At 38.6% G+C, this 22,923-nt stretch overlaps 1 protein-coding gene and 1 long non-coding RNA gene across 12 annotated transcripts in view; one reads left to right on the top strand and one right to left on the bottom strand.

Moving 5' to 3' along the window:
* The window catches only part of LOC137863215 (uncharacterized), a 216,414-nt gene that overhangs the window by 4,342 nt on the left and 189,149 nt on the right, over positions 1-22,923 (top strand). For all 10 annotated transcript variants that reach the window (XR_011100757.1, XR_011100764.1, XR_011100760.1 and 7 more), the window contains exon 3: positions 14,346-14,450. This is a non-coding gene — a long non-coding RNA (uncharacterized lncRNA). The remainder of the gene's footprint in view (positions 1-14,345; positions 14,451-22,923) is intronic.
* The window catches only part of COL8A1 (collagen type VIII alpha 1 chain), an 87,103-nt gene that overhangs the window by 54,029 nt on the left and 10,151 nt on the right, over positions 1-22,923 (bottom strand). For both annotated transcript variants that reach the window (XM_068696052.1, XM_068696054.1), the window contains exon 2: positions 17,193-17,322. The gene's annotated coding sequence lies outside the window, so the exon portion shown is untranslated. The remainder of the gene's footprint in view (positions 1-17,192; positions 17,323-22,923) is intronic.

Raw genomic sequence — 22,923 nt, 5'->3', positions numbered from 1 at the left:
TCCTGCATGCAACACTCCTCAAGAGTAACATTTTCTACAAAAGCATTAGGGACTTCTTGGCTTCGGAGTCCTGAAATCCATGTAAAAGGCTGAATACACTAGGAATGATGTCTGGCACCAGTGAACACACAGGCTCAGCCAAGGTAGTGTACAAACTATCAGCCTCCTTTAGCATTTTTGGTAGGATGGTGAGGAATTACAAATCTTGCTGTTGGAAATGTGTGTATACTGTTTTGAATCACACCTACATGTAGAAACATTCCAGATCCATTTCATAAGTGCCAAAGCTTTTGCTATCTAGCCTGGAGGATACATCTTTTCAATATTCTCTCTGAAGTAAACTTTTGGTTTAGCTTGCACATACTATACAGTGATTTAGCACTTTTTAAAAAAACAACTTCTTTTAACATACTGATGTAATTGGAAAAGCATATGTGTATAACTTATTCCTTTAAACCTTTCCACTGAATTGAAATACTTAACATTTCTAAAGCCAAGCACATGATCACTTTAACACTGCATATAAAAGAGGGTTACTGCAATAAATCAGATGACTTGTTGGATATCTTTCCTTTTACTTCTGCTTCAAAATAAATTCCTAGCAACTTTGAAGAGATGACAGTATTATCCTTGAGTAGAAAAATAAACTTGAAAATGTAATGGATGTAGCTAACAGCTGTTCTTTTATTACATTTTAAAAGGTTGCTTCAGGTAAGGATCCATCTGTGGGAATGTGTTTAAAAGAACAGGAGACATTCAGAGACAAACGTTGCCAGTAAGTGGCTCACAGGACATAGCCTACAATTCTGCTTTACAGAAGCACTGGACTGACTTCCTACACCATTCTGACCCCAGCCAAAAAAATAAGGATGAGGTGAAAAGGTAGAATCTGAGGGGAAACATTTTTTGAACCCAACAAGGGATTTCATTTTGACAAATGAATTGCATTTAATGACTTATTGCACCCTTTTCTCTCTTCTTTGGTGTTTATATGTGAATATGTTACGCTTACCTCTGGACAAATAAAAACACCATAGATGTATCATGATACCAACAGAGTTGTTAATGCTCATCCTTGCCACTTTTGCTCCTGTCAGTATGTAGGGAATTACACCCTTTCAGCTTCAGTTTCATAGCAGGGGAAGGTAGCATAATGCTATCTGTTTTAAGAGACTAAATCAGTGGTAGGTTTTCGTTATGTTTGCAAGGAATTCTGAGATCTGACAGTAAATGTGAAGGGTTATTGATCAGCCAGAGGCTGAAATGATGCATTCCTGTCTTTCTGGAGTCTCAGCCCCTATACACCTAGTCAGCTGAATACAGGAGAGCAGAAAAATTAATTCAGTTATCTTTTGCCTTTGTTATGGATGTAATGTCATCAAGAGTAAAAACTGTCATTTTTCACTTGGGTGGTTGAAGGCACATCCTAGACATGGACTAGAAGTGGTTGCAAGCAGAATGACAAAGTCTGCTAGCTCAGTGTTTATTTCCTGATAACCTACCATTATTGCATTTTTAGCCATTTATCTTTTTTCTTTTCCAAGATGTGACTCACTGAAGTATGTTTCCTAGCTGCACTGCAATCTTTGTGATACAAATCAGAAACAGAACACGTCTGGGTTTTACTTCATCTCATAAACATTGTGCAAAGACCCCATGTAAACACCCTAATTGTGTTAGTATTTAAATTCACCATAGATTTATCCCTTAATAAATGTAAGATCTTACAGATGAAAATAAACCAGTCTGCTTCATGAGCAAAGCAAAATGAAATCTGTGGAGAAATAAATAAATGCTAAAATTTTCCAAGTTTCATATCTATGGGAAACTGTGAATGGTGTCCCAACAAAGGAAGTGAGAACCGTTGTCTAATCTGGATTTAGCACAGCATTAAGAAGCCTCCCTCTATCAAGGAGCACTTGTCATAGTGGGAGTTACGCTGTTTTATTTCTGCTTAAGTTTATTACAGGAAATAATCTATCTAGTAACAGAGTATTTTTGTTATTATTTATGTTCTAAATGCAGGAAGAATTGTCCTCACTTTCAAAGGTGGGTTTTAACGTTGACAGGTTTGTAAAGCATCTGATGGAGAACTGGAGGATCTAGTTTAGCATATAAATCCTTAGCTCAGAGGTTACCTGTATTATATACATATAGTGCACTACAAAGAAGTGCTGACCCATGATTGAGGAGTCCAGTATTACTGGCTTTGAAGTACTTCCTAAAATTCTATGCTTTGAATTGTCTGCCATGGAATATAGCAGATAAGTGCGTATGTTATGAAAAATACATGTGCCCTTTTATTGCCTCTTGCGGTTGTTTCCTATCCTGTCTTGTATTTGGCAATGGACATAGAAAGACCAGAAGATAGGCTTGTTCCCCTTTTGAAGACTTTTTCATTGTCTTGTCTTTTTTTTTTTTTTTTCCTTTTGGTCTGGCAAGGAAGTGACTTAAAGCAAAAATGTGTTGGCAAGTCCAGTGACCTGTGAAACCAGTCAGAAATCAGATAAATCAGCTAAGGAATTAACTGCGGGAAATAAATTACTAAATAATAGAGCCTTCTTGTTGCCGCTTTTGATGCGTTTCTTACTGCATTGGACTCTTTCCATGAGATGCTCATAAGAAAAGCAGGAACTCAGTTCCCGTACCAAACCAATAAAACAAATGCAGGCTAAATAGAAGAATTTGCACATTGTTTAGAAGAAACTCTTCATCTGTGTTACTCAGTAGACCTCACCATAGACGTGGGAAGCTGCTCTAACAAGCAAGCCATACACGTCACCTCCAAAATGCATGACAACCATAAAATTTTGACATGAAATTACATGATAAATGCAAGATGGTTAAAAAGGGAAGGAAAGAAAGATGACTATTCAGTAGTGTGAAAACAGATTTGGAGTTCAGGTCTTCAATGGTTTTATTTATGTAGTTTAGGTAGTTCATATGTCAAAGCCTTCTTTGGGAAGACAAAGCAGTCTGCCTGGTAGATATGTCCTCCTGAGGAGCACTTGGAGTGTCCGTGGTGGACAACACAAAGGGAGTCAGAACATTGTGCAATTATCTGTGCTAGCGTCCTAGGAAACTTTCTTCTGCAGAGACTGATCATGTTAAGCTAAATACTACCACTTATGTTAAATCTACATATCACGTGTGCTCTGGTAAATTAATGAAAGATAGAAAACTGAGGTTCTCAAGTCAAAACATGTCAAAAGAACCACCATGCCCCTCTTTCTTTCTTTTGGAGAAACTCTTGAAAGCATGAATGAGAGGCGGAGCAGAAGTGGGAGCGGAGGACTCAGTAGTTGCACTGCATATTTATTTTAGCAATCGTTATGCAACTGGCAGAGATTAAGTATCAGATCACACAGGGAGGCCAGGTGTTATCAGCAACTAACACTGTGTTTGCTTTGCATGGGAGTTAAATATTCATTGGCATTTCTTGATGGAAGAACCTCTTGGCTACGACCTCTGCAATCAAAGCTTGCCCTCTGACCCTTGCAGTTAGGTGCCATCATCAATCATTTTACACCCAAAGGGTGGCGGGGGTTTGTGTTGCTGTTTACAGAGCTGGGAAAGCTGTGTTATTGTAAAACCTGAGCAAGCAATTTGGGCTGCACAGGTGGCAAGGAGCTTTTACCAGCTTTCGTAGCCTCTCCTGCTTGCCACGTGCTGCACTTTGAGTGAGACAGTTTCCATGGTGCGGAGTGACTAACAGCTGGGATGAGGCAGCAGCTGGGAAATAAATGGTATGGAATGGCAACCGATGCTGAAATGGAAATGGTTTATATCAAGCCAGCTTCTGTTGGCGGATGAAGGCTAACACCTGCTGAGCCACAGAGGTTTTCAATTGTTCTGTTAAATTTAAAACACAAAACAAAAACACAAAAAACAAAACCTGAGGCTTATTAAGGAAGGTGGCTTGCACACGTGTGAGTATAGAGCCATGAAGTTCCAGAAGTTGCTCGCAACTGAGTTAGAGGGCATTTGCTTTACAAGTGTGTTGGCTGGTAAGTAGGGATTCTTGTGCTGGCTGGAAAGGGAATGAAACAGCCTGTAATCTGGCTCTGCAGTGAGTTTTTTTCCAGGAACAACATAATTGCATTATAGAGAAGTTATTTTAGACATTAAAAAATTAAAAACCAAATTAGTTTGCTATACTTACACGATCTCACCCTCTGTTCTGGACTGTTTTAAGGCAATCTCATCAATGAGCTTGGAAGCTGTTGCAAAGTATATGTAAGTTGCCTGATATGTTTATTCATGGGAATTTGGACTTAGGGAGCTTTTTCTTCCTCTGCATTTATCAAAGCAGTACCTTAGGCTGTGGAATTATCTGCTCTGACTAGAAGAAGAAACATCCCTCTTTTGTGAAGGACAATGAGAGGAGAACAGGAAATGTGGCACAAGAAAATGTTGCTCCCTTGTTCTGAGAGGTGATGCGATGGCTCATTGAACAGGCATCACCTATCTTGGATGTTCTAAGATGTGAACTGGCTAGCTTTAAGCAGTTTAATATTACTCACCCATATTTATGTTTTATACCTGCCAAACTCTTTGATCACTGTTTGGTGTGTGTGTGTGGCTTTGTTTTTTCCCCTTTTGATGGTGAATTCCTAAATGACTGCATACATGAATTATTTGATTTATGAGAGTAGAAGGGTCTAGATGTAGGAAAAAAGTTTTTTTGTTTTTTTTTCTTTTTGTGGGTGGGAGTGGAAGTGGTGCAAGTGCCTAAGAAAACCTGTTCTCCCTTCTAATTTTATGCATTTTGCACAAGTTCTGATATACCTGGCCATTTTGGGGTTTACAGAGGGTAAAAAGCCCTCAAATCAGATTTCTTTACTCATCTGAATTTTGAGGGGAATTGTGCTTTGATTAGTAAGTTTTCAGATTGTGGATTTGACATGGTAAGAAAGAAGTATTATGGAAGGTAATTTACATGCATTACGCTAATGAAGAGGATTTATTTTTATTTGCCACTTGCTGTTACTGTTTATTCAGTAGAAACTTTTATTTTAAACTTATGATAGGGTGTTGCTGATAGAGAATACTGAGTAGATCCTAAAGACCCTGCTTTATTCTTATGCTGTCTTTACCCTTGAGCTAACTCGAGCTCTAACAGGTGGCTTGCCCAAACTGCAACCCTATCCATAAACATACCCTTCAGCTGAAGCGTGTGGTTGCTCTTCACTTGTCTGGCTGTCAGGGCATAGATTACAATTTAGCTTAGGGTGCCGTATTTGTTGTCAGAAATGCTCTGTGGGGTGGATGAAGCTTGCTCATCCATGCAAATGGGACAAGTTTTCCAAGTTTCCCAGACTCTGCCTTTCCACAGTTCAGTGGGAAAGGGCTCATGGAAAAGCTACAATTACATGGGAAAATGCCAAGTGATGGAGCCCTGACGTGCCCTATGGGCCTTCAGTGCCCCTCCGTAGGGAGAGTGCTGCCATCACGAGCCCCGCATGACACTGGTGCCAAGAGGTGGCTGCTCTCATCTGGGCAAGGCTAGGGCAGGAGGGATTCTCCTGGTGTTGCTAACGCATCATTGAATATCTGGATTTATCCTCCAGAAATTAGGTACACTCTGATAGCGTGACCTTGCACAAATCAATTCTACTTTAGCGCTTATGGTCTCTTTCAGAAAATCTTAGATATGCAGTCCCAAGGTCTTCTCACAACTCCTCGCCATGTTCAGCTGTGTGGTCTGGATGCTTGAACATCTCCAAGAGCAATTACGTTAAAAGAGAAAGCTTCTTTGCTGTGAGAAGGATTCTGCCAGTGACAGTGCTAGAACAAATGGGGACTGAGGGAGTTTGGAGGAAGTAATGTTCCAACTTCACCCTTCGACTTGTAATCAGTATAAATGTGTCAAAACAAAGGACACATCCAAGAATATTTCTATCCCTTCAAAGAGATGGACAGAGTTACAACCAGTTTTTTCATTGTTTTGTTTTATGCTTAGCCAGTCTCTTGAATTATGTAATGGAAACTTAATCCTTCCATCCTGCAAGCTGTTTTGCAAGGCCAACAACTAAGTCCACCTGCTCAAATTTGAAGAACAAAAGGATTTTTAACATTTGTTGTTCTTCTATGAAAATATTCTTAAGTGCTCTGGCTAGGCCTCTTGAAGGCAAAACTAAACTTGAAGTTCAGGAATGATATTTATCATGACCTATAGTACAATGCTTTCATCAAGGTAGCAGACTTGGACTGCTTACATTAGAAGGCTATATAATTCAATCTGACAAGGTTAACAAGAAGACACTTCCTCTTAGCAAACCACAGTTAAATTCCTGCCTTGACCTGATTCTTCAAATGTCTGAAAACACCCAGGCTGTATTTGGCCTGTGGTTCCTTGTGAGCCACAGCTTTTGTGGAAAGTGCAGAAGGATCTCTCCACAAACACACACAAGGGTTTCATGATGCTGAGTTTGCAGACAGCCTGCTGAATGGCAGTGAATTTTTTCTCACAATCACTCTGTCGATAACAGAACTGCTTGGAGTGAGTTTGCATGGGCTGCTGCATCTACAGCAGGACCGTAATTGTTGCATGTGAATATTGCATGTGTATTTCGTACTGTCCTGAGTACGTTCATACAGCACAGAAGGTTAATTTTGTGTTCAGTCCCCAGTGGGGCTAAGAACATCTCTGTATTTTTCTGCTCTTTCTTCAGGGCACTTTATTCAGAGGGACAAATCACAAGTTACAAGATATATGGTGAGCTCACTGCTCATTGTGGGACTCTTTTCCAGAAGTCCTCCTGACTTTATCTGAGGCAATCAAGCTTAGAGTTTAACAGACACTCTCCCCAAAATTCATAGTGAAGAATTATTGCGTTAAAAACGTACAAAGGTGCTAGGGTACCTTTCAGATGCTTCCTTCCCATCTGGCATGCAAAAAGTATTAAACAACAGTAGGCTACAGAAATGTTCTTCTAAAACTGCATGATGGTATAAGCTTCCATACTGTGGAATGTAATTTTTGTGGGAATGCCTGTTCCTGCCAATAGAGCATCCCCTCCGGATTCCTGAAGGGCCCTGGCAGCAAGGAGGAAGAGTCCTTCAGTGGAAGAGGGAAATAGGTAGGGCGAAACGAAAAGGAAATGCCTGGGTGAACAGAGGGAGGAAAAACATTCCTGACAGTGTGCCAGGATGTGCCCAAAGGAAATGTTGGAATCTCCCTTCTCAAGGGACTTTTTCTTTTTTTTTAAAAAAAGGCAAGCACTAGGAAATGTACTTTAGGGAACAATATTGCATTGGCAGGGAAATGGGCTGGATGATCTAATTATTTTCCATCTTTAACTTGTCTGGGTTTGAGAACAATCCAGATCTCTTTAGCTGTGTTTTTCCCTACTTATTTCTAAAATATTGTAAACTGGGAATTATTTCTTGTAAAAGATAATTATTTTTGATCCATCAGTCCCAAGGCTAATCAAATTCTGACCTTTCCTGTAACCTGGTCTCCTTTCCAGAGCTATGGTCTGCTTGGTGGAGTACGAGCAGTTACAGCTGTTTTCTGCAGTGTGCACATGCGGAGTAAGACTTCAGTTTCTTGTGGTCTACTATTAGTGACCCTCTACAAGTAAACCTGTAAAGTTGGGATAATAATTCTTCAAAAGCCTTGCCATTACGAAGTGCTTAGCATCACAAACTCTCCATGGGGTTGCTTGTGGTAGGCAGGAGCTTGTTGCATATCCTTTCTCAGCTGTGCAAGGAGATTGCAATTAAAGCAATATCCTTTCCCAAATGTCTTCACAAAATACGAACTTTTGCTTTCATGTGATGTTCATTTTTTTTGACAGAGGCTGATGGCTTCATGGAATTAAGGCTTTTTTTTTTTTTTTTTTTAACTTTTAAAGGCTAGTGACTCAAATGCTATGTTCTACCAGGATGAAATGCACCTGGGTGCAGTGCCCACTCATTCTCAGAGGTATTTATACGCCACACTAAGTGCTGAAGGGAGGTAGAGGCCTTGTTTCACTGCCTCCCAACAGAAGACCGAGGAGCATTGCATTGAACAGCATTTGGAAATGAGTGTAGAACCCTAGCAGGTTTTAGGACCTAAGTCTGTCTGAATTTCTGAGTCTGAATTACTTCTGCTTACAGCACTAATTACATGAGCAGCTCTGTTCATTGCTTGATTTGATCTAGAATTTAAATAGAAACTTTTTAAGAGTTGGCAGCATTGGCACAGTTGTCTTTTAAGATAAATGGTGTCCATTTTATATAAATTCAGATCCCATGAGAACTATGGCTTTCATTTTAAAATAAAACGTGGAACAAAGCTTGGAAAATACCAGTCTAATGTCTGGAACATCAGTAGACAACTACCAAGGTCTTTTTATCTCATCATCTACAGGTTGGTTTTGTTTGTTTTTCTACAGTTGAAAGCCAATACTCTGATACATCAAATAGAGAGGAGGATTGGTGGGTCTGTGTTGTTTGCAATAAGTAGTTCTGAACACGAAGACCTTGGTGAGCTTGAGAGAAATGCTATGGACAGGTTCCTGCTCTGAAGGCTTTGGCAGTGGGCTGATAGCCCTGCTTCATGTCCCAGAAAGCTGTTGTTGGGGCTCTGCCAACAGCAGAAGCCAGGTTGATTGTAATGCACTGTTGAGTTCAAACAGTCCTCATGTGTTAGGAAATGGATTGACTTGTTTCTTCCCCTTCCTAACTTTTAACACTTTAAAGTAAATGGGAACATGGCACGTCTAAAAATGCATGCTGTGTTCAAAGAAGTGCAGTTCTCATATATTCTCGAGAAACTCTAATACAGCCATAGTTGCAAGAGATGGTGTCCAGCTACCTTCATTAGAAAGCAGTCTCATTGATTATTTTCTGTATATTTTACCAATGTCATGGAAATATTTATACCTTTTTTCAAGAAGCAAAAAGTTAACAACAACAACAACAACAACAAAATAATATATATATATCAAGGTGCTCAATATCACATTACAACACTTATCATGAAGGAGTTGCTGAGTTGCCTGGCCTTTAAACATGGTGAGTTCACATAAACAAACAAACAAAACAACAACAAAAACCCTAATAATTACAAAATACATAATCAAGTGTAACTATTAATTTTCTAGAAATTGCTGACAAGCTCTGTAGACCAATGCAAAGGGCATCTTTAACTTCAAAAGGGTAGAGTCTTTCAAAGCAATGCGAATTGGCTTGTGATAAAGAAAAAAAAAAAGGATTTGAAAACTAAAAGAAGTTGGAGTATGAAGGATCACTGAATGAAGGAAGACTGTTTTGTTTGTAGATTGTGATGTCTTTTTTACAGTTTCTCTGTGAGTTGTGTGCTGTGGAAATACATTGGAAAACAGATAATTAAGACAGAGGGAATAAAGACATAACCAGAGTATAGTATTTCAAAAGAATAAAACTTCAGCTTCTGTTCAAGTCAAACTATTTGGCTGACACACGGGTGAGCCAAGATTACTGTGGAATGTGAAGATCACAAAGTGACACTTCACTATTACTTCTGCAGAATGTAAATGTCTCCAATATGTTGCTGAGTTTCTCCTCTCCCTTGCCACAACAGATTTTTTCTAAAATAATGACAGTAAGAGTTCTTATATACATGTATTGTGGATTTGAGGTAGTGTGAGTGTGGGTTGTTTAAAGGCAAGCATACACCACCTGTAGGTCTTCAGCTGACTCTGTTCCCATTCATTTAATAAGGGAACAGTAACACAAGATATCTTTGAGTTGTAAATTTGATGGTTTTAATGTTGTGCCATTCACTTACAAAGTATAATTTACTTGCGCAAAGAGTCATCGTCTTTCCTATCCTTTATTTGTATATGTCAAACACAGCATAGATTATATTGTTTCCATTTGTCTTTTGATTTTGTTTGATGTTTTATTGTCTTTCTCAAAAACAACTCATGTATTATCATGTATTATTGGCACGTCATTACCACATAAACCGTAATCAGTTTGCCATCCTATCCTTTGGTTGGATATTAGGAGAAGTCTCTGCTGAAAGGGTTGTGTGACATAGGAACAGGCTGCCCAGGGAAATAGTTCAGTCCCCATCCGTGGTCGTCTTCAATAAACATGTAGATGTAGAACTTAGTAGCATGGCTTAGCGGTGGACTTGTCAGTACTATGGTAAAGGTTGGACTAAATAATCCTAGAGGTCTTTTCCAACCTTAACGTTTCTAACTGATGTTAAGGGGTGCATTGGCACTGTGTTTTCACAAATGGGAAACTGAGGCACGTGAAAACAACTTGTACTCAGACTTAAACAGGTTGTGGGTGGCCTGATTGCTGCTCAGTGGAAGTTAGGTGCCTGAATAATGCGGGTGTAGGTTCTGCATCCAAGTTCGGCAATTGAAATGTGGACCTTCTTGGTCCATGTGTTAACTTTTGCTCCAGAAGTGTCTTATTTTATAATACTCAGTAAGTTATCTTGTTGTGAAAGCAACATACCAGCACTAATTTTCATTTAGAAGAAAGTAACAGTGTTAACAAACCACATCCATCTAAGAATCTACCTGTAAAGAAGGGCTCTCTTTTGGATCAGAGATATGGCAATGACTTACGATAGACTTCCAAGGCTGCAGTTAATGCTGAGAGACAAATACTTTTGATACGCTCAAAAAAGTGCTGATCCCTTTGTGAGCCTCTTACGGAGAACTTGAGTTAGTTATCACAATGAGGAATAAACCTGTTGAAAAGCCTGTGCTAGAATTCATGATGCTGCCAAGTCTTTTAAGAAAGTAAGTATTTGGTTTGTTGCTGCTACAATGAAACTATCATGAAGCACTCAAAATCAGAGTGTTAAACGTTAACAAATTGTGGTTTTAATTGAGACAAATTTAGTCTGAGCCAGGGGCCGATCAAGAGAAGGAACGTGAAGGTTATAGCCCTTCTTGAGCTTGGGTAAACCCATCCATCAATACCTGTTTGCGTTCAGCAGTTATTGTTTTGACAACATTTGCATGTTGTAGCAACATGTAAATGAAAAATTGGGCAAACTCTTACTGAGCCTACATACTTCTGTCCTATGTTCTGTAACTTTTCCTGATTCAATTATTTTGAGTGTTTTACATCTCTTAAAATATTTTTTGTTTATGATAGATAAAGCTGAGGAAAAATATTGTTTTAAGGGCAAGGATGGCTATGAGTAGTTGATTAAAAGTGCAAAGAAGATGCTAATTCACTTTTCAGAGTTAGGATCAATAAATCACAACTGAAAGGGCTGAATAGAGGAAATAAGCCCAGTTGAAATGAAACTGACTCAGCAATCTTAACATTTGTCTAAATCATTGAGCAGTTTGTGTTTTTTTTTTTTTTTTTTTTTTTAAAAAAAAAAAAAAAGGTCTAGGACAGCTTCAAATAGTTCTTTGGGTTGGGGAGGATTCCACTTTTGAACTGGAAATATTTTCAGGCTTTTTAAAATTCCTACTACTTCTGTCCAGCAAAATTTTAACTATCCTACAGTACATCAATAAGAAAAACATATGTTCATTTTGTCTCTACACTTAGAAATTCAAAAATCTATGTCCATTAAAATAAAATATTATTGAATGAAGATTGCTTTTAAGTGATTATTTTGAGAAACCCTGTGATTGGATCTATAAATTTCAGCATCTGATGAAGAGAAAGAAGGCTTGTTTTGTTTAAAAAGTGAAATAATTGTCTTTGAGCTTAGCTTCACTCTACAGAGTGGAAGTCTTCAGACTGTTTCAAGTGATATGCTTGAGTCTCCACACATTTTTATAGTCCTGTTTATCTTCCTTTCGCACATACAGAAAAAGTTTTTCTTTTTTTTTTTTTTTAATTGAGGATGTAATCTCAAGTTCACAGAGCTGAAAGACTTTATTTGGATATAGATTCAAGCCCTTTAAAAACTACTAAAAGAATGTATAAAAACTACTAAAGAATGTATAGAACCCTCCTTAAAATGTCTGATTACTAAAACAAGGGTCTTGGTATGTATGCATAAGAAATATTTAATAGAAATGTGCTATTTCTCCGAGTCAGAAAAAGGACTGCACAGAGAAACTTTGCCAGATGACACCAGGTCGTTAAGTGCTTTGTGAGAAAAATCTTGGCCTATCCTGCCTACTGACGAAACTTGCTTTCCACTTCAGTGAGGCCAACATTTCACTCATGGATGATGCCCTGGAGATTATCAAGAACATTAAGAAAAATTTCCCATCACCTCTGATTAATTACCCAGAGTAACAAGTTATCCCTTGGGCAACTTGTGTCTCAGCTATAGATAAACATTGCTATGTGAATTTTAATCAAGTGCAAACTCTGCAACGAGCAGGATAACTTCACTGTTACAACAGTCACTGCTTAGGCAAGAAAGCAGTTCAACAAAATCTGTTGAGACTCTGATTCACAATGAAATTAAGTGTTATCCAAAATGATGGTACCAGTTTGGGCTGTGCTGAATAACATGCAACTTAATGTTTGAAGAATTTGGGACAAGTAGTCTGACTGAAGAATTATAAAGGATGGGCATAAAATTGATCACTTTCCATTATGAGGTGTATGTGTATGCACACCTACCTAGCACTGGCATAGCCTGGGTTCTCCCAGATGCTAATATCCAGTCCTCGGCTACAGTGAGCCCATATGCTCAGGAAAGTTGAATATATTCTTCTGCAGTTAATGTGAAAATAGTTCTTGGAGAATTTAAACTCCCTACACTGTAAAGAACTCAGACTTCTACCACCCTGTGTTCATGTCGGCAGCCTGGTAGCATAAAGCTAGAATGATGGTCGTTACTCTCTAATGAAGAAGAAGTAAGTTATGAACCTTAATGATTGAAGTGTGTGTGGGAATTGGGGGCATAAAGGGAAAGAAACACCCTAAAAAGGCTTTAGTAGAAATTAATCTCATGTATCAGAACTATTTGCAGAGGAACTTGGGAAACTATATTGGTCAGAGTGTGGAATGTATCCACAAAAATCTTAAATTCTTTCTATAGTACGAATACTATTTTTTTTTTTTGGTCTGAACATTCCTATTTATGTCTTCATACCAGTTAATGCATTTACAGTATTTTTTACCCTCAGTGAGGACACACAGACAATTACCCAATTACTATTCTTCATTATGTTACAACACACAAGTAACTTGTGAATATCACGGTCACATCAGATGAGTACATTGGCAGAGCTGGGATACGTGTACTCCTTTGGCTGGGTAATAAAGCCATCACCTTTCCCATCACAATTTGCTGCATTTGTATTCTCACATCAGAAATAACTACATAAGAAGAATAGTTCTTGTTTAACTCTGAAAATACTAATTTAGGATATATTTTTGTTTTGCTGATTCCCATTTTTCAATGCTTTCCTCCCTCTCATTCAGTCCTAAGATGAAGATCTGCTTCTCTCAAAACTGATGTAGAGGCTATCTATGCCTTGAACTTTTTCTTTTTCTTTGTGCTATTTGTACAGAATGTGAGAAAGCTGGAATACTGGAGATGTAAATATCTCAAATCTGTATCATTCAAAAACTTGGTGCATGGACATGTCTGCACTTCTCCAAGAAGTGTTCTGTGATACAGAAGTGTAATTCATCGCACTTTATAGATGGGTAAACGCAAAAGTGCAAAAGTTAAGTAACCATGAAGGCAATGTAGGGTATACAGAGATGGTCCCTAATCTCTGACCAAAAGAAAAAAAAAAAAAAAAGAAAAGGGAGTGTGTGGTGGGATTAAATTAAGAAATAAATAAGACAACCACAAAACCTACCAAGATCAGTACTTGAATTTATCCAGACAAAAGTTTGATTCAGAAGTGGCTCCTGAGTCTTTTCAGCTTGCTTGCTATGCATGCAGTCCTGTCTGCCCACCTGTTGTTAATTATAACATCCTATAAATCTAATGTTAGAAGACTGGCAATGAGACACAGTGCCTGTACTGGCTTAGCGGATCCTCTAGGAAAATAAGTTTTCAGGAGTTTATTCCTGGATGAGCGTCTGTGAGCCTGGCGTTGTCATGTTCTGATATTTCTATTAAGAAGAACACAAGTGGATGTCTCTAAACAAATAATATCCTGGCTTTATATAGCTGTTGTTGTTTCAAGCACCACATCAACAAACACTGATGGGAAGCTGTCAGTTAATAAACAAAAATAGCTTGCTTGGTAATAAATATTTTTCTTAGAAACCACATTATTCTTTCTTCTGTGGATCATATGACTCTGCAGCTCCTAGATTTTTTGACTTTACAGGAGTAACAAAGAAACGTGGGAAATAATTCAGCATGGTGAAATCATTCAGCTTAGCAAAGCCTCTGCTGTGGTTAGAACAATTTAAAAATGCCTGATTTCAGGCTTATGTGACCAAATTCTTCTGTTTTTCAGGTAGCCACAACTCAGCTGAACTGCACAGTGCCACCTTCCTGAGATGAGGAAAGCAGTTAGCTTTGGCTGAATCACTTGGATTTCATGTCTCTCCAATGCAGAAGGGTGAGCAATATTTCCATCTCACAGGATGGGAATTAATTTCTTGTCTGTATGGGCTTTGAATACTTTCAAAAAAAAAAAAAAAGGGGGGGGGGGGAAAAAGAGAATGCCATGAATCATCGCTATTGACTCTGTTCTACATTGGCTGCCATTCAGATAAGTTCCACTTATATTGATAAATAGATAAATAGGTTTTTGTAGTCAGCAGTGAAAAGAAACCCAATAGCAAAAAGGGGAGGGGAAAAGTAACTTGAAGAATGGAAACACATACAAAGATGTATATGATTATGTTACGTATAATGTGATACGTATGTCAGTGATAGCAGTTTAAATCTAGATTGGTTCTAAATACAAATCCTGTAAAGACATATGCACACAAATATTACAAGAAATGTTGTATTGCATTTAAACAGATGTATTCACAAATGTGGAATAACTTGCTGACAAAGTCAAACTGACAGACCTCTCTATTGGCATCACTGATGACTAAGTTGGTCCAAAATGTTTATCACCAGACTTTACTAAAAACACATATGCACTTGCATGTGTTTGTGTATGAAATCACGTTTCACCCAAAGACTATAAGCAATAAGCACTTCTGTAAAAACAAAACAAAAATACCACCACCAACAAAAGAAAAACTCTGCTCAGTAGAAAGCCCTTCAAGTTTTCTAATGTATGCTAAGAAGGTCATAAAAAGTTGATAAAAGTCAGGATTCATATTGTTTTACTGGGATCCTTTTACAAGTTGCTATGGATATGGAGATTGGTATATTCTTCCATTTATTTGTTCCCCAATTATTCAATATTCTACAGCAAATATTTTAGTATCCCTGTGTGAGAGCTTCTTTTTCATAATGAAGCTCAATGTGGGTATGAATGTATTTATAAAGCTTCAGTGGCTATTGGCTCTGCTTGCTACTAAAATATGGTTTTGATTACTCTTAAACCTCCTGATTCAACCTACGTTGGGAAAGTTAAGCTATATTGTTTTTTACTGTTCACATGACACTGTGTATTCTAGCTCAGTTGAGATCCAAGGTAAAGTACAGTAGACCTGTACTAAAAGAAAAGCTATTGCAGCTGAATTGAAGCTGAAAAGTAGCTTAAAGAATATTAATAACAGAAAGGTAGTGAAAACAGTTCTGGTTTTCGGCAAACAACTTGTCAGTGGTTCAAAATGACAGTTTAGGAGACAGATAGGACAAAAAATTGCTGAAAGTATACAGGAAATATGAATCCTTGGAAGAAAAAATCGGAATGATGTTTGTTTAACAGGCAGGCTTTAAATGACCTCAAAAAAATTGTGTGCCACGTTGGTTACTGCCCTGTAATAGAATTTCATTACTTTGAAAGCAAATGTGGAGCCTGAAGCAACTTTGTTAGGTATACTAATAAGAATCTCTATTCTCTAGCTGATCTTCTTATGCACCTACATCTGTGTCTTTCCCTTTTCCTCTTGTTTGCTTTGATGATAATACAATATGCTGTTTACTTATGGATCACATCGAAAGCAGTTAATTCTTTACACTGAGTGCATTCTCTGATTCAGTTCATCACAATTCAGCTGCATTGGTGTGCATTTCTATTTTTTTAAATTGAAGGGAAAAAAGAAACCACAAAATAAAAACTGTTAAAGAACAGTGATGTTAATATATCATGAAAGATGTGCATTTCTACTAGGGCAACAAAGAGAACACTGACAATATCTTGAATACTGATGTACCAGGAAAGGAGGGGAAATGCTGAAGCTGTATGAGAATAGAAAACTCTCTGAGAATGTTTGCTATGTACTTCAGTTCCAAAGCTAACTGCATCCTTATGAGCCAGTGGCCAGCCTCAGAGCTACCTCCTGTTTTTGGCATATGGTTTGGCAACTGATGGCTTCTGGTCTGTGCCCTAAGCCACACGTTCCTATTGCTGACTGACCACATTGGCCACACACTGTGCACAGTTCTGTTCTTCAGAGGAAAACATGCCATTGTTGGCCAGGGACTGGTAAGATCTCATGAATTCTGTCTTTCATGTTGAGCAGAAAATATTTATAAAATAACCTAAAATAGGGACATCCATCCTGCTTTGCAAAGCCTTATCTCAGTGTGCAAGTGCCTGAGAAGCAGATGATCCCTCTCCCCGAAGAGCACCCTGACACTTGCTGGCTTTGGACATGGAGTTCTCTCCCCATATGGTTTGGACTGGTATTTTCATGTAGGTTCTACCTCCTGTCTGTTAGAACTTTTGACAAATTGATTCTTTCAAAGCCAATAATTTTTCCCAGGAAATAAAACCCTGAAGGACTTGTTAATTGCATTGTTCCAGTACTAGATTTCTTCATTAAGTATTTTGTCCTCAGTGAGTTCAGCTCTTAATGTCAATGCACCAAAGAATGTAGCCTCTGACATATCTATCATGGTTGTACAGAAGTATTTTTACAGGCCATGAATCTGGGATGTTGTGTCTATCATGCTGATACTCTATTTATGAAGGGAAAGGAGTGCACACTTGCAATTGCTTTCTAAACATAAGTCCGTGTGCTCATAATGCATTCTTGCTAAATTTATATTAATGGATGGAGACTGAATCTGCCTTCCTGTTAGCAAAATGTCAGGTCTTTTTGAGTCAACTGATGCAATACTTCACAGCAGAATCTTCTTCACAGAAATATTTTTATTGGCAGGGAACAAGGGAGTGAGGGTTATCTTTCATAACGCATAAAAACAATTAAATCATTAGGAAGAAAATTACCTCAGCTTAATAGGCGAATACTTTGCTGTAGCAGTTCTGATATCCAGACTCAACATCCAGTAATGAAGAGATCATAATAGTGTGGGTACTAAATGTGAAGGGTTCTGACAATCTGCATTTTCTTCCTTTCCTGGAAAGAGAAGGAAAGAAAGCATGTATGTTAATAATCTTCAAAATATTCAGAACATTAGAGAAATATTTTTTTACTTTAGTTGAATAAATAAACTACAGAAGGTTTATTTTATCTTTCTATTTTAATATATTTTTTTGAAGTAATCAAAAGTTAAACAGGAGGCAGCACAGGAAAACTGTGTTTAAAACTGTTGCTCAGGTTACAAAGACACCATGAAGGGCTCACATTTTGTTTTATTTTTGTGAGTAATATTGTCTGCATTCCCACATGATGCCTGTGTATAAGCTCTAATTCATAGTAAGCTGTAAGGTTTTTTTTTTTGTTTCCCTTCTTTGGACTACTTTGCATATTGTAAAGAATTACTATTTTTATTCCTTATAATGCTAATTGTTCTCTCATCAGCAGTCAGTTTCAAGCTAAGAAACTACTGAAAGACTTGAAGTGAAAGCTGGAAAAACTAGGTTGAAAACTGGTATCTCTTGTTGCAGAGTGTAAACTCTCTGGTTTATCACAAAAAAAAAAAAGAAAAGAAAGACGACAACAAATTGCATCAACTAAAACCTAAGTAGGATTTTTTTTCTCCCCCCTCATAAACGAATAACAGTCGACAGTTCTGGAATGTGCACTCCTCTCCCATGAAAACATTTTTCCGCTATGCCTTTTCCAAAAATCAAAAGTTCAAAGCTAGACTACTACACGTTATAAAAGAACAAATTTACCATGACACTTAAACAAAGACATGAGTCAGTGTATTCAGCTTTCTTGAGGGAGGAAGAAGTTATGTTTCTTGTTAAGGCAAGGTTTGAAGTAAAGAAATTATTTTTGTAGTTTTATATATCTCCTTATAATTATTTATGTCCAAAGATATTCTGTTTTACTGTACAATCAAAGTTAAAATTATTTCCCTTTCTGTCACTGATGTATTAAGGTTTACATAATTTCTCCTCAGAAAGCAGATTATTAACATCTTTGTTATATAAATGGTCATATGCAATCACAAACATCAATGTGCTTAGTATTATTTAGAGTATCTGTGGCAAGCTAGGAGCCTCAGCTGCTTTTCTTTCCTATAAAGAGTGCTGCTTTTTGCCCCTGAGAATGGCACAAGCAAGATGAGTGGCATGGAAGTAGAAGACAGGCAAAATGAGGTGGCTTTGGACTGCTGTGGGTAAAGCAACTTTTATCTGGAATAAGAAGCATTTACTTTTGTGTTGTCTTAAATATAGGCGTATAACTAATACATCAAGCAGCTGAATTGCTCTATGTCGTTTTTAAAGCTGTCTAGGAAACTTGGAACACCATTTCCATTTATTTGGAGCAAGTGGCTGACTCATTTGTCTGCCTTGAAAAACCTCTACTTCTGTTCCTGAGTGAAACAAGACAGATATTCTGGAAGTCACTCTTGTTGTACAACAACAGAAAAGTGCAGAAAGTCGCAGAGCTCCTGCTAGTATTGGGCCCAGTCAACCCCAAATGTATGTTTGACTTGGAGCATGTTAAGGGATGCAAACTTCTGCTCGATACTGTAGTAGCTTTAATGTGTTCAGTTCTTTCAGGCAGATTGAATCTGCATGCTTGTGGTTCAGGACTGAGATAGACACAGATTTGTTGTTGCTAGACCAAAGGTCTGGTCTAGATTTACACCTTTGACACTGAATATTAAGTTTGGTAGGATGGAACCAAAATCAGAAAAATTCCTGAGCTTGGAGAAAGCTGACATCTAAACCATATCCGACAGCTTTGGCCCACTATCAGGATTAATTTTTCCTTCATTAATATGCAAAGACTTAAATTATTCCCTAAGAAGAGCAGTGCTCGGTATCTGTATAATAGATATGCTCAAATGCAAGGACACTTAAAATTTTTCTTCATTTTTTCTTTTTGAACCATATAGCTTAGCTACATGTATGAGACTATAATTTCTGTAGCTGCAGCTCTCTCCCTGTTGCTTTTGTAAGATGATGTGAAAGGACCTTACCTGGCAGTTACCCATAGTCAGAAGTTGTCTAAGCCTTTTTAAAACCCCGTTATATTTCACAGGGGAGCACAGAGGGTGTAAGGTAATTAACATAAATGTTTTTTTAAACTTTAACTTTTCAAATGGAAAAGTCAGGATTTTTAGAAGTCAGGTTGTTTTAGAGGTTTTTAACTGATTGTGCCACTGCATTTTAGAGGTTTCAAACTGCTTGTGCCATTGCATTTAATGTTGATTATGAACAAAGTTATAGAAAATAAAGGGACATAGTCTGTGAGAAATACACTTCTAGTAAGGGAAAGATCCACAAGCAGTTCTGTTAGGTACAGTTACATACCAGTGACAATGGCTAGAAGCACCAGGCACAGGGAGCCTGCATTAGGTGAGCTGCTGTGTAGCTGAACCATATTTTGATGACCACCGGAATAAAGACAAAACAAAAACAAATACTGCTGGATAGACAAACTCATTTAATTTTTCAGGTCTTTTTATTAAATTATAAAAGTTGTCAAGAAGATTGTACTAGGATATACATGTCATTAATGGCTGGGAGTAATTAGGTGGCAATGCCTTTACAGAAAGAGGGCAACTGATTAACAGGCTAGTGATAACTACACTTGCTGGCCAGGTGTAGATGAGGGCAAGAAGGGGATTGCTTCCCCTTCTCTCTGGAGCCAGGCATAGTCCTTCCCTGTATGCTTCTTGGTTTGGGTGGATGGGCAGTACAGGCAGTAATACCCCATGCTCTGAAACAGGCAGAACCACACAGCCCAGCCAAATTTGAGTACCAGCCACTGTAATAACTATCACACCGGGCAGATGCATATTCCCCTGGCCCATGCTTCCTGTATTATACAAGCGAGCAGGAAAGACTCTCACCAGAGGTTAGGAAAACTGTGAGATTTATAACATTGGTGGTAGGTGGAACAAGGGAGACTGTCAGACCAAGGGAGCCAAATATTTTAAGCATCTGCTACAGGCCTGTGCCAGATGCAGGATACCAGACAAGATGTGCCATTTGTCTGTTCTTGAATGGAATTTCCTATGTCCCTAATACCAAGCAAACTCTGTTTATTTATAATATAACTACTTCTGATTTTGGAGAGATGATATACACCACTTTTCATCTTTTCACGCTCACAACAATATTTAAATGCCTAAAAAGTGATTTATTTAGCTCTATAAATTCTGTCAGGCTTGGCAGTTGTTTTGCTTTGTCATGGATGAATCTGTAAAGGTTGGCAAACTCCATTCAGGGAAGCTGAACTGCGTGGTTCACAGAAGTATGACTTTCTATAATGTTTGCCTGGGTTAAGGATGAGATCCAAGTTCTTCCAAGACCTGCATCGGCAGGCACTGGTTTCAGGTGACCATTTTCATGGGCACAAAAAGAAGAATGTCTTAAGATGCTGACTGGCCTCTCCTGAAAGTGAAGTTATATTCCACTTCTGTGTCATAAGTAATAAGGGATCCCAATTATTTCCCAAAGAAATCAGCAAGAATTTCAAAGCAAAACTTTTTTATTGGAATATGTAAATTCAAAACTACAGTTCTTTGGAAACATGTATTAATTGTAAGTTCCATTTCCCTAAGTGAGGTTCTAGACAAAAGTAGAGGGGAACATAACCTTCCCAGAGTAACAATGTCAGAATGAGATCGATTACCTGGGAGCTGAGTACCTCAGTTTTGAGTCTGTGTGCTGCTTTATACTGATACAGAAGACATAAGCCCCAAGCGATGCTTAAGACCAGGTAGAAAACCAGTGCTAGGGTGCCTGGAACTGGAAGGAAAATCCAACAGCCCCACAGTACGAGTTTTTGGCTCCAGTACAGGCCAATTGTGTAGCAGAGTCAATCTTTCTTGGCCTCCTTTAATGTGAGCACCCTTCCAGCAGCGTGGGCATGGCTGCTTGCTCTGCTTCAAAGACACGCCATGCTGGGCCTGTCAAACCTGCCAGCCTTTACCCTGGGCCCTTTCTGGTACCTCAGCTCCAGTGCCATGTCCCACAGTCCTTTTACAAGCGGACTGTGTCCTGATCACCTTGCTGCTCTAAGACTTTTTGTGAACTGTTGCTAGCTCTTCAGTTCAGAGGAAACACCTAAGAGACTTCTGACAGACTTCTTTGACTTAGGCCCTCAATAGGCCCAAGTTCTCCCCCCCCCCCCTTCAGAAATCTTCAAAAATGCCTTGGCTTCTTCCAAGGACAGGATAAGAGAATTAAAAACAAAACCCTTAAAAACCAATAATAAAAAAAATCGACTGTGAGATAGAAAAAGTGACAACTCCTTGTTTCAAATTTGCTGACAAATACTGAGAGCCCACAGAATTATTAACTGCAATCCAAGTTCTTCCACTGACGTTCCCTAGAACTTTCTAGGTCACCAGCTACATTAAAACATGTGCAATTAACTGCCTGCATAAACATGCTGCATGAGCTCATCCCTTTCTGTCTTAATTTTTTTGTTTGTAAATTCGAGGCTGTAGAATTTGCCTGTGGTATTGTTCTGAAGTCCAGCTTCTGACTGCAGTTGTTATTACAATAAGAACTGCAACAGATGTCAGAACTGAGTGAAAGCCCTGCCATTTAGCAATTAAAGTACAGACCACAGCCATCACTTTCTTTTCTTTTTTACAGGTGTGAGACCCCATATAACAGGAAACAAATGCTCACACTTGCTTCTAGATGTAGTCTTCTATTAGGAGAATATCCATATTTTTTCCCACTCAAAGGTTTTTCCAGTACACTTAGCTGTTCCTAGCTGTAGCTAGAAAAGATGCAGCTGCGTTTTTTGGCTTACATAGCTTGAGCTCAACCCTGAGCAACAGCTTAGTCAGAGCTGTTTTACAAAACTATTTCTCTGTAAACGTTTTCATTCAGCAGTCCGCATGTGATATCTTTGCTTCCTTAAAACATATGAGTGACTGTGTGCCTTATCTTCCTATTACCAGCCTGGTTAGATACTGATTTGGGAGGTGGTTCAAAACCTGAGGCCAGCGATGAGACAGCGCTTAAGGAAAGCTCAATTCTGAGGGGGAGAGGGGGAGGATCCTGTGATAGGCAGCCTAACAAGCTGATGCTGAGTGACAGAAAGCAGCAAATTGAGTGGCAGCTGGGTGGATATAGTCAGCCTGGAGAAGAATTTCTAAACCACCCTTGAGTTCATGGTTTTGGAGAGCGTTGGCTTGCAGAAGGACCTCAGGTGAACAGAACATAAGACAAAGGATCCAAGCTGATTTTTTTTTTTTTTTCTTTGCACTCCCCTTTTGGGGTGCTCAGAGTCTAGAGGCAGGCCTTTGCTTGAGGCTTAGGACAATCTCTTATGTAGCTAAATCATGCAGCCTACAAAGGCTCCTGTAAGGAGGTTGCTGCTTACCACAGAGGTATAGTCCAGCCAAGAATAGCATGTGTTTCCTCCTCTGCATCTAGCACAACTGTAGCTAAGTGGTTGCTTATGTTCAGAAATGAATGAAATATTCAATGAAAACAAGAATCTTCACTGACGCGACCACTGCTTCTTAATCATTACACAAAATACTGTTGTCTTGCCCAAGCATGCCTGGCTCTCTAAGGATAATGGAGACAGTACAGTGTTTGGATAGCTGCTGTTTTTACTGAAGAGCGG

Source organism: Anas acuta, chromosome 1, assembly GCF_963932015.1.
Source record: "Anas acuta chromosome 1, bAnaAcu1.1, whole genome shotgun sequence".
Classification (NCBI taxonomy): Eukaryota; Metazoa; Chordata; class Aves; order Anseriformes; family Anatidae; genus Anas; species Anas acuta.
The sequence above is the reverse complement of the archived record's forward strand: the minus strand, read 5'-3'. Positions and strand labels throughout refer to the sequence as shown.